The sequence below is a fragment of the Protopterus annectens genome, chromosome 1.part2 (assembly GCF_019279795.1).
Source record: "Protopterus annectens isolate FY-2018-M chromosome 1.part2, PAN1.0, whole genome shotgun sequence".
Lineage (NCBI taxonomy): Eukaryota > Metazoa > Chordata > Ceratodontiformes > Protopteridae > Protopterus > Protopterus annectens.
In genome coordinates this window covers 1,139,276,377-1,139,289,163 of record NC_056727.1, presented here as the reverse complement: position 1 = coordinate 1,139,289,163, position 12,787 = coordinate 1,139,276,377, and the positions used below count along the sequence as shown (strand labels likewise).

The window sequence follows — 12,787 nt, the reverse complement described above, 5'->3', positions numbered from 1 at the left end:
TAATGAGCTTGCTTAACTTTTGCAGTTGTGCCTGTGTACCTTGATTATGTTTCTTAAAAGACTCCGTAGCTGCTGTTATGCAGTAGGGAGCACAGTGTACAAGGATTCCATATCAATAGTTAATAAAATACTGTCAGCTTCCACTGTTGTTTTTTATCTTGCTCAAAAAATCCATTGAATCTCTTATGTATGACTTATTCTTTTCTGCTAAAGATTTCAGCAAGTAATCAAGTAAATGGCTGTGGCTTCAGTAAGGGAACCATTACTTGCTACCACCGGTCTAAAAGGTGGGTCTTCTCTGTTCTTGTGTGGCTTTGGTATTCCAAAAAAGTAAGGTAAACGTGGGTATGGGCTCCGTAAATAATTATAAAGATTTTCCGTAATAAGTTTTTCTTCCCATAATGTGGTGCGGTTAGTGTTCCATAAATCGTATGCTCTTTTTATGTCATCCATGGTAAATAACTCATAAAATCTATTATCTTCCAGCATATTCTCTCTCTTTTGGTTGTAGCTAGTGGTATCAGTCACATGTATACCGCCTCCCTTGTCTGCCTTCATTACACGGCTGGATTTATCATTGCCTGGCTTGATCAATGCTTTTTCCCTGTGTTAAGTTAAAGTTTTTTCTTAGGAGTTTTTTTTTAAGTAGTTTCGTGATCTCCATCTCACATTTCACTTCGAAAGCAGCTAATGTTTGATGTAGTGGTCGACAATAGCTTCTTGGCCTTTTTATAGTTTCATCAGTAGACTTATTTTCAATGTCATTAATTTTGCCATGAAACTGTACCCTTAAGTTGAGCTATTATTTTTACCTTTTTTCTTATTTTTTTCTTTTTCTTCTCTTTTTTTCACTTTATTGAAAATGATGTGTAATAACAATACTAATTATACAATAATATTTTTATAGATAGTTTTTAGGGTTCTTGTACACAGACCTGAAGAAGTTCTAGGAGGACGAAAGCAATCTTTAACAATAGGTTATGAAAATAGAATATCATTTTTACAATTGATTTTTTTTTACATGCAAAGTGTATTTGTATATATTTTTTGATTGCCAAATGGACAAAGGTTGATATATTTCCAGCCATGTAGTATATTGTCTTGGATAAAAAATCACAGACTTAATAATCTACTTGATAATCTGGTTAAATAAGCGGTACCACATTATTATACATTTTATTTAAAGTACATAAGGGTTATATTATTATGGCAGCTACTAAGTAGGGTAGGGCCAGCTCGAATGTCACACTGATGGGGGAAGGGATGTGAATTTAACATGTGTACCAATAACACTTAGTTTTACAGCACAATAAACCACTCCCTTGCCTGATAAAAAAGTGTGTGTGTGTGTGTGTGTGTGTGTGTGTGTGTGTGTGTGTAATATATATATATATATATATATATATATATATATCTATATATATATATCTATATATATATATTTAGAAAGCTTGAGGAAACTATTGCTCTGTTATTTTTGTTTTACTTGGATTGCTTGTCTGTGTGTAATTAATAAAGGATTTTCAACTGGAAACAGACTGCCTGCCTTGATTGGATTACTTTCATATATTTATATAATTTGAAATATTGTACAGAATTACTATTTTTTATTATTATTTTGACTTAAGATTAGTTTAAGTTCGCTACTTCTACTGCTATTGTCTGATCTGATTAATATACAGTGATTAACTAGAGATATATGGACTGAAAATCTTCCACACTGAGAGTTTCTTATACTGTTTTGTTTTTGGACCCACAGTACTTTAGTGGGTTGGTTGAGACTTCGGGGATACCGCAGAGATTACATGTTCTTTTTAACCATCTTCATTCCTTGCAGCATTACGAAAATTGTTAATTTCCTGCCTCCCATAAACCTCTCTCCTCTTAAACATTATTTCATTTATGACTGAAATTTGCTGCTTCCCTTTTATAATCCCATTTGCAGTTCCTTTATCTACAATATCCAGCACTTCTGTATTTATTTTATGTTTGTTGACCGGGTTCGTCTGACTGGGCTACAAATGCCCATTTTCAGCAGAGGCCTGAGGAGAAAAGCTCCAACAGAAAGTAGAAATTTTACATATTATTGCATTAGTGTCATACATTAAGCTGTGGCAAGTGAAATATATTCATCAGAGGGATACAGTCATAATTACATATTATATACATAATAGTGCAATAGTTACATAGCTGAAATATTTTACTAGTTATGTTTGTACAGTGATGTACCAAGAGGAGAAGATAAAGTAATAAGTTTGTTTATTGAAGGGAAGGAAGAGCGAAGAGAAGTAGAAGGTTATAGGGGAGTGTTTACGGGGGTTAATTACATTGGCAAGTCCATTTTTCATGAAGGTATTTTTTTGTAGCGGTTTTCAATTGATTGGGATGTTCAAGCGGTCTTGTATCTAGTGATAGGCTATTCCAGGCCTTGGAAGGGATAAAGCTATAGACTAGGTGACCAATTTTGGTCCTTGGTTTGTAGATTTTTTAGTACACCTTGTTCAGAACTGCGGAGTAATCTAGTGGGTAGGTAATGAGAGATTAGAGATGAGATAGTTGGACAAAAAGAGTATTTGTGGAGAATGGAATGAATAATCTGAAACCGATTATACTGAAGCAGGTTAGGTAATTCTAGCCAATTTAGTTCTTTTAGTGAGAGACAGTGATGGGATTTGTAAGACTTTTGGGCAGCAAATTTGGCAATCCTGTTATAAGTTGTTTCTAATTTGTTTAGTAGCCCAGTGTTGAGGCTGGTGAGAATGTTGGGAGCTATAAAGAAAAGTGGGTAAGAGGTAGGCATTTGAAAGGGTTAGTTTTGCTAAGATATGTTTTGTTTCTATAGAGGAGACGTAACTTGAGATGTGTTTTACGGATACAAATATTGACGTGTAAATTAAAGGTTAGTCTATTATCAATAGTAACACCTAAGAGTTTTGTACTGGTGTCCACCTGTATTTGAGTATTATTTTGTGACAGTATGGAGAAGGAAGACTTTATGTGGTTAAGGTTTTTAGGGAGAAAGAGTAGTAATTTGGTTTTCTTTGTATTAAGGAAGTTGGTTTTCAGATAGCCAGTTTTCTACAGAGTTAAAAGAGGACTGTGTGTCTGATTTTAGTTGAGTTGGTGATTCAGCAATAGTGATAAATGTAGAATCATCTGCGTATTGTGTCAGTGAGGATCCAGGACAGGAAGAGTAGAGAAGGTTGGTAAAGATGTTAAAAAGAAGGGGGCCCAAGGAAGGAACCTTGTGGAACACCCATTTTAACAGGAAGAGGGGAGAAAGCTGAGAGGCATTTGACTGATTTGAGTCTATCAGAGAGATATCTGTGAAACCAAGATATGGTGGATGGAGAGAAATGTAAGTTTGCTAGTTTTAAGGAGAAGAAGTTTGAGAGACTGTATCAAAGGCTTTAGAGAGGTCAGTGAAGAGACAGGAAATAAGTTTGTTACTGTTTCTAGCTAGTGATACAGAGTTTGGGAAAGACAGGAGAGCTGTTGTAGTGCTGTGCATGGGACGGAAGCCAAGTTTGGTAGGTGTGAGTAGATTTTCTTGCAGAAGGTAGTGTAAGATTTGATTGTGTATGCATTTTTCCAGAAGTTTGGAGAGTGGTGAGAGTATGGCTATGGGTCTAAAATTAGTTATATCTGTGGAGTGTCCTCCTTTGTGTATTGGAAGGGTGTAAAATTGCTTCCAGATGGAAGGAACTGTGGATTCCATAATATAGATGTTTATTAGAATAGAAACTGGGAAAGCAAGAACATCAGCAGCAACCTGAAGGAATGCGGAGGGAATGTTGTCTACGGATGTAGAGCAAGGTTTTAATTTAGATAGTAAAGTTTTAATATAGTTAGTGGAGACAGGTTTGAGGGAGAAAGTAGTGGTAGGGTTACTACCGATGGAAGAGTTTGAGCTATTAGGTCTATTATTGTTGGTGGGATGGTTTGTGTTGTGATTTAGCAATTTGTATCTTGAGTCTAAAGTAGTTGTTAAATTTGGAGGCAGTTTCCTTATGTGTTTTGTCAGGATTAAGGTTAGGGGAGGTTTGCGTACCTGGGTGTAGTATTTGATTTACAGAGTGCCAGATCTTTTTAGGGTTGGATATAAAGGTAGAAGATGGATTATTATAGAAGTTTTTCTTATCTTTATTTATATGACTTTTGATAAGATTTCTAAGTTCTTTATATTTCTGGAAGTCTGGTTGATGTTTAGTTTTAGTCCAAATTTTCCATCTGTACTGTACATCGGGAAAATATTTTGATTTCCATTTTCTAGTAATTTTTTTTTTTGGCAGCCATTAAACTTGATAAGGCCTTACTGTGATGACCGTGCCCTGGCCCAGCAATCAAGGAGCCTCGGTCCTCACCACTAACACCAGGGAGGTCGTCTATTAGAAGAGAAGAGGATAACTAATGCACATAGTAAAGTACAATTTCCCTTAAGTGCACACAGAGATCACAGTCAGTCTGAGGCTGGTTGCTCCCTTGCTCACCAGGTCCCCAATAAGACTCCCCACTGGCACAGCTGTAGGGTCCAGGTCTCAGCCTAACTGGGAAAGCTAAAACCTCCAGTACCCTCTCTGTCCAACCAGTGCTTCGTGCCCCTGCCAAGTAGCTGACACAACACATACACACACTTTGAGATAAGTATTTATACAACTTCACAGACACTCCTGGGAAAGGCTGATACATATTCTCCAACTGTGCCCCTTTATACCCAGACTATACGGTAGTAATTACTGCCACCACCCAGTTAATAATATCCGCTATTAAAAGACCCTTAAAAGGGTGGCCAATTATTATTGTGCAATATTAATATCCAATGGTAGTATGACTAACAGTCAAGGCTTACTTTAGAGTGGCCTATTACAATAACCTCTATAAATGTGCAATGTGTTCTAGAGCTTATCTCTACAGAAAGCAGCCACAGGTAGAAGGTTTTAAAAATATTTAATAATAAATAATTAAAACACAAGACAAAACTACTACACCACAGCGATATCTAAGAGTTAAGAGATCATACAGAAACTTAATACAGTAGGACAGGTCTGATTTCAAAGAAAAATACACAATTAATCTTTACTAGCTTTAGCTATTCCTACAAGAAATCACAGTGCTAAAAACTTACATGTGAGCATAAGTGGAGTGCTGGTAAGTTGGACATCAAGATCAAAATGCTCCTTATCTCTCTCTGAGACACAGTTTATAAAACATCACTAACAAACATGTCTTTGGGTCCGCCCCAGATTACATCATTTTTAACACTTAGGTTTTCCCAGTATTCATATTGCATCATCTTGACACCTGCTCTGAGGTTCCCAGGCTAATAGAAACTCCATTTACATTATTTAGCAAGCTAACACCTGCACAGGAGAATACAACAATAAAAGGCATTTCACATATACAGTCTCTCTAGCAGAAACCAAAGCAATAAACCACCTTCCACATGTACACTCTAACAATTATTCCTTAAGTTAAGACAATATGAAGAATGTGTTCAGCTAGCCCCTCTGGCACCATTTTTTAGATAATTGTACTTTCAAAGACATTTGAAATGCTTGGCTTGGTTTTCTTTACAGCAGATGGCAATGTTGCAACCATCTTGAAGTTCACATTTTGCAGTGTTTTCTTTCATTTAAAAACACAAGCCTGTATTTTGCATTTATTTATACAAATGATAGAATTATATATCAAATTCTATTTGCCTAGGCTGGCAGCCTTCGCCCATCTCTCCCCAGTCGTCACACTTACTGTATCCAGACAGTTCACATTCTGTAACGCGGCTCTAAAATAAACCTTTCTTTAGTTAACATCTGTTTTGCTCTCCCAACATTTTGTTCAAGTTCTCTGTAGGAAATGTTTAAATGCTGCAGCTTTGTTGCACTTCCAAAAAAACATGTTCTCAGTTACCTCTGTATTCCCCTTCACATTTCCAGTATTTGTTGACTGATTAAAATCCTCTGAAGTCTTCTTGGGTATAAAATTCCTATGCATATATTTCCATTCTAAAACCCTAAATCTTTTGGACTTTGTTGCTTACTTCAGAGAGCATTGCAGATTTATTCTCTGTGCTCCTTTGTAAACTACCTTTCCATTCTTTTTTCCAGATCTTTTCTAACCTCTTCTGATTTATTTCATATAGTTAACGCCAGAGTGTTCTCAACTCTACTGAAAACTTTGTGCTGGTCTTTCACTTGGCTCCGTTTACCCTTTCTCTCAAGTCTGTGTTTTGTTAATCAATTCCTGTTAGGGAGGGCAGTCTCTGTCCTGCAGTCCAAACTTTATTTTATTGTTTCATGAACATATTCTACGTAGGTAATCATTATTTAAAGGCTGGAACAAAATGTGTTAAGTAAAAAAGAAGGAAATTAAAACCAAGAAAATAGAGAGAAGATGGAAAAAATTTGCAAGACTTAATACTAATGCTAATTAATATAGTCATAACCTGTAATTATCTAAAGAAAATATCATGTTAGGAGGAGATTTCAAGTCTTTAACTTCCGAAATGTGGCAGAAGTATTAATTTTTAGAAGAACTGAAAGGGTGAAATTGCATTTGTATATTTACCAAACTTGTTATAATATGAAATGTAGCGTATTACTATAAAAAAACTGTGGACATGACCACCAATAATAAAACATATCTGCAAGTTCAAAATCACATTGCCAGCATTTAGCATGAACCGAAATCTGTGCTAATCACAATATTTGGTTGTATAATGTGTACAGTGTAAACTGTTGAAAAGAACAGTTTTTAATGGATTTGTGAATGGAATTTATTTAATGATGTTTTTAAACAAAGTTTGTAATGAAAAGTTAATACTAAGAACTTTTTTCCGGTTTGCTTGGTGAATTAAAATTCATGGTTGAACTAATTTGCAATCTATAGATTTTAGAAATCTGTTTCTTTCCTAACACCCAGAGGATTTTGTTGCGACATCTTTTCCAGTGTTTCACAAACGGCCTTTTACAATTTTATATGGTCTATTAATAAAATCTGTTCTGAGTCTTGTATCTGTTACCCAAGTATTCCATGTGTAATTTTCTAACTGGGAAAGAAAATGTTCAACATGGGATAAGGGTAAGAAATATATTCTCCCTAAGGAAGACTAACCTTTTTAAAGAAATTAATTTATATGAACTTAAAATGATTTGATCTTAAAATAATTTTATCCTATCAATAATTAATATTTCAAAACTGAACATATTGAATTGACTACTAAGTCTCTAATATACTGTTAGATCATTTTAATGCCATATTGAAAATTAAGTTAATAAACAAGAAATATATTTTGAATGTCCGTTAAACATGAAGTGCCTTGTGACAGGAGAGGCATCACAACTTGCTATTGGATTGTAGGGGAGTCTCCTCTTTGTAACAAAAGTAATAATTAATTTCTTGGCCTCCATTTAACTTTTGTAGAGGTAATTCATTTTGTAGGGAAAATGATCATAGGTAGTATTACATTTTAATGATGGTAACTGTGTAATAATGAGAAATTTATAATAAATTATCATGCATTGAGTAATTATCTTATTTAAGTAAATATTACTTGTACCATCATACTACATTTTGATTCTAACACCAATACTTTGAAGAAAGTCTACCTTTGGAATAATACTTTAAGGGTTTCTATTTGTTCTTGCTGTTTTTCTAATTTGAATTATCTCAAATTTTTCATAATTGATAACATAACCTTCAATGTTATTTGCATTGTTGATAGTATCTGATATTTTTGATAATCATCATCTAAAGTTGTAGGCATAACAATTGTCTTGTCTGCATATACAATCAAATGAATTATTTTTCATTAACTGCCTTTCTGATGTAGCTTATTGTAGTTTAAAAAGTAATGGATTAATTGCCAAGACAAATAAAGTAGCAAATAACAGATAACTTTGTCTTAACTCACTGGAGACGGCAAAGGGAGGTGTGACCTCATTATTTATATTAATCGTTATTTTAGATGTTGCATTAGATTTTCAAATGTTGCATGTAGATTTTCAGTTGTTCTAATTGAAATCTGTACAAAGTAATATTTTAGTACACGCCATATACAGCTCCTGGTTAAAAAGTCAAATACCTTAGATGCATCAAGTTTTGTAAGATTTTTTTCTTTCATGTCCCAGAAAAGCCCTTGAAAAAATAGATTTTTATAACCTGTAGGTAAACATTTGCTTTTGTTGGCCTTCTGGCAGGGCAAAAGGCAGGTGAAGTAGGAAATAAAATGTAGTGTAAATGTTTGATTTTAACTTTTGATTTATTGCTATTGCAATATGTGTTTAAATTGATAACAGGTCTGTAATGCAAAGGCTCAATTCCTTCATTACATATTAAGAATTTGGTATCTTCCACTTAGAATAGTCATATATTGTGGTAACTGAAGTAATTCTGGAGCTATGTTCTCAAAGCCTTAGCCTTGATGGCAACAACACTCTTCTTAACACTATATGCAAATTATTCAGTGGACTTGAATTGTACAATGGCCTCAGATGGAGAACAATATGAACAAAATCTTTCAGCTTGACATTTATGTACAAGTAGCACTTGTAGTGGTGATTGGATTTCAGCTGTCTTTCAGCAGGTCTTCCATTTAATCTCTGCTGTACCTTTGGTCACAGTTACCCCAGATGTATCTGCCCTGAGGTGGGAAAATATGTTATATAGCGCAGGCAGTCCAAGGAATGTGGTTGACTTATGAGATGCCAGTTTGCACATTAATGTACTGGACCTGAGAGCAGTCTTCCTACTATTTTTGGAATTTCAGGACCTTCTGCCCAGGGTATAAGCTCTATACACATGCAGTATGGTTGTGATAGCATGTGTTAGCAAGCAAGAGGACACCTTACAATACCCCTTGTGTTGTGAGACTGTGTGACACTGGGGAATAGCGTTTTCTTATAGCAATATACATTCTTGGCTGGTTCAAGTCCTTGGTGAACTTGCTTGTTAGGAAAATATTGCTGTCTCAGGAGTGTTGCCTGAATTGGCAGGTGACCTATTCTGTCAATATGAGTAGCCTTGCTGTACTGTTTGCAGTGACCTCCGACACTAGATGCAGCAACCTGTTTTCCATAATACCACCACATGGGCACTCCGAGGGTGTCCTGTTTCATTAGTGTTCATTGGGTCTGTATAATGCTTTCTCTTTTTTACCACTAATGGTTAGGTTCATCCAGAAAGCCAGGCTGGTCAGAGCGTCATTCTGGCCTTGTCTCTTGTGGTACCCTGCTTTGGTCTTGCTTAATGCATGACTGTTTGCTTCTGCAGCCTTTTTCATAGCGTTTATCTCCATATCCATCAGGGCTCGCCCTGGCTTACTGTTCCTTCAACTAATTGCATAATTTCTTCAATTCATTTAAATGCAGGGCCTTCAGTCTTCTTTCCAAGGTGGTCCATGTTCGTATAGCCTTTCAGAAATCTACTTGAAAACTGTACAAGTAGGTGTCTTCCTTTGGAACAGACAAAGATAATTGAATCCCTTCTCTGCTCCAGCCCATTCAATTCCCTCCTTTACTTTTTTTTTTGATGCATGAGAAATGTTTTCAACTATCAAAGTGCATTTGGCGACCATTTCTAATTTTTCACAAAGGTTTTAATTCTCATTCCCTTTCTTCTTGAAGAATCTGCAAAGCTTTCGTTAGTGGTACTTTTTTCTAAGCCCCCCCCATTAAAGAACACAAACTACTTTGGGATCTCATTTTCATTTCATCCTAGAGAAAGTGATCGTTCTCCCAGTGAACCAGGCCATTAAGTAGATCTGAAATTTTTTTTAAGCTATAACTTCTTTGAGAAAAAAGTCCCATCTACAAAACCACCATACTTTTTCACAAAGCCATTATTTCTTAATGTTCAAGCCTTTACTTCTTACCCAAGGGAGCCACTCTATATGTATTAACTCTGAACCAATCTTTGTATTTAATTGTCTTTTTTTCCTTCTTTTTCAAACTGGAAGAATGCATCTGCCTTTGTCTAAATGTCTGTAGACATTCTCACAAAGAATTTTGCAGAAATGATCAACTGTTTTTTGCGTTCCAAATTAGGATTAAAAGGTTTCAAAAGTTTCTTTAATAAGATGGCTGCCAGACTGCATTTTATATATCTGTGCTTCCATTAGCAGACCTTCACTATAAAAACCCAGGGCACATTCTGTGAGAGGCATTCATTTTACTTTATACTTCAGGAATTCTTCCATTGATATTTCTGCAGCAGCTTTCTGGAAACCTGTGCATTCCTTCTGTAAATACGACAAGTTGGATGTGGTGTCTAGGTGCAGGTCCTCATTTAGAACCACTATTCTCCGCCCAAGATTTAGCTGGGGAATCTGCCCCATCCATTGAAGTGGACAGACTGGATAGTCTGCTGTAGTTATGTACTTTAACTATAATATTAGATCTTAACTATCCGTGTCCATCCACTGTCCCCTTTCAAATTGACAGTTACCCTGACTAACCTCACCAGTACAATGAGGCCATTTCTTTTTCCTAATTTTAGAGAGTTTTATCTGGTAGCAGTTTTGCTAGCTTAATTTGATCTGAGGAAAAAGAATGGTGCTGGTACATCTTGGGAGGTTGGGGCTGAGCTCAAGTTGCTCGAGTCTTATTTGCATTGTTGGCTCCTAGAGAATCCAGCATCATAGTAAGTACAGGATAAATGTATATCCTTTCTCATGGCTGCAGCTCTACTGGGTATCGTCCTTTTGTCTGCATTCACAATGCAGGGTAGTGAGTAAGAAACAGAACCCCGTCCACTTCATTTAAAATGTGTTTTAAGGGGTTAGATGGTGTAGCCTTTACATCTTTGCAGTCTCCTGTAAGCAGTATTAAGGTTTCCTCTAGTTTCTCTGACCGGAGGTTTGCATTTTGTATTCTGGGAGTTTTTTTTTCATTTAAAAGAACAGAGGAAGGCATGAGCGCGAGATTCACGTTTACCCCTGGTTAGCCCCAGTGGCTGAAAAAAATACAGGTTATTTCCTATGCACAGAAAGGTTTTTAATTGTCTACCCCATCTAAAATCTTACAAGCAATCTGTCAACAGAATACTTGCCAAAATAGTAAAACGTTATCCTTTTTAGGGTGAGTATTTCACATCTTTGCTTTCTGCATATCTGGGGTAACTTGTGTTTTAATTCCATGTAAATCAGTTTTCCGTTCTTTTCAGAAAAAAAAAAACTTTTATAAAGTGAAGTCTGTGTAGCTTATTGTGTGCTTCAGTGTACTTTTTGGAAAGTAACATGAGCCAGTAATACTGTTGTGCATGCTACAGCTTTCAGAGATGCTTTTATTTCAGAAAGTCCATTTCAAGATATGGAAACTTTTCAGTCTGGTTTGCATGTTGAAGCCACTTCCCCTTATAAAAATGTGTTGCTTGTATATCTGAGCTCTTTGAACCGTGTCAACTGACAATTTCAGCTGAGGTCCTTTGTTTTGCAGGTTGCTTGTATGGAGTACATGCCTACTGTGTTCCTGTCTAGTTTATAATGCACGTGGCTTTGAACAATTTGGGATATGCTGTTTCTTGCGTTATGATGTGTAAGTCTTTTTTTTTTTCCCCTCATTTCTTTACACTTTTTAGAAATTCTCATGTGGTGACTTAATTAATGAATAATGAACAAAGTTGCAAAGCGTGGTACAGGCATGTAGAAATCTAAAACCACTGAAATTTGATCTGCTTTGCCATAACAGGGTAGGTGCACAGTATATTAGATAATAGTCAGAATTACATTTGATTGGTTTCTGGCTGAACCAGCAGAGGTTCTGTCAAAAAATAAAAACAAAACTGCACAGCTTGTGTTAGTATCTATTATTTACTTAAATGTGCTGTACTTTATGCAAGCTAACCTGGTGCATAGTCACCGTGATATCTTAAGGAGCATTTCTAGTACTGGGTTATACACCCCCAGTGCATGATCAGGCTTTGGGAGAAAACTTCTAGGACAGGAAGTCATTGCCTAGAATGTGTGGTAGCAGTATGTATTTTGGCAAATTAAAGGACACCTCCATCCAGAAACTGACATAATTTAAAAAAACAAAAAAATACTTTTCTAATATTTTGATCTTACATGCAGTATTAGCACATTTTATGACACTGTGGTTAGTATTGTTTTATACATACTTCCTAACTGTCCTGGTAGTATGTAATGTATTAACATGATTAACTTTTACTGCCTGGTCTACTTTTTCCCTTGGTGCAGCATGTGTGCATTATGTGATACCCGGCAGGTCTATGTTGCCTTGCTTCTTCATTCACTTGCGCTGATAGTGCTATAAATTTCTGCATATTCTGAATGTCTTTAGAGAGTGTCAGTAAAATTTTGCTGCAACTTCTGTATTGTGTTAGTTTCAGAATTTTTCATCAGTTTTTTAAATTACTTGCTTTTAAGCTGAAGAGGCCCATCACTTGGAACTCCTGGTAATCATTTGTGAACATTGCTTCTACTTTCTTCTACTGTTGACATCTTGACCCTATCCGAGTTTCTCAGAGTGACTTAATTAATTTTGTTAAGGCTGTAAATGCCGGCTATACCTTCTCTTTCTCTGACATTGACTTTGATAGTGACTTCTGAAGTAGAGGACGATAAAAAGGAATTAGAAGGAAGTAATATGCAGTTTAACACACAGCCAATGGTGGGCAGAGAGACTGCAAACTGATGCTGTTGTAAGAAGTAGCCTGAAATACTACTTGGAATGTGTTCTGTGTCTGTCTTTGGGTGTGTATTAAAGGAAATAAAAAGTACCCTGTAATGAGATGAATGCAACATTTGATTGAAAAAAAAACAAACAAAAGATGC

General features: G+C 35.8%; 1 protein-coding gene across 1 annotated transcript in view; it reads left to right on the top strand.

Annotated features, from left to right (window-relative positions):
• LOC122792263 (thyroid hormone receptor-associated protein 3-like) overlaps positions 1–12,787 on the top strand; it is a 1,630,997-nt gene that overhangs the window by 53,965 nt on the left and 1,564,245 nt on the right. The window contains exon 2 of the mRNA XM_044060013.1: positions 11,430–11,528. The gene's annotated coding sequence lies outside the window, so the exon portion shown is untranslated. The remainder of the gene's footprint in view (positions 1–11,429; positions 11,529–12,787) is intronic.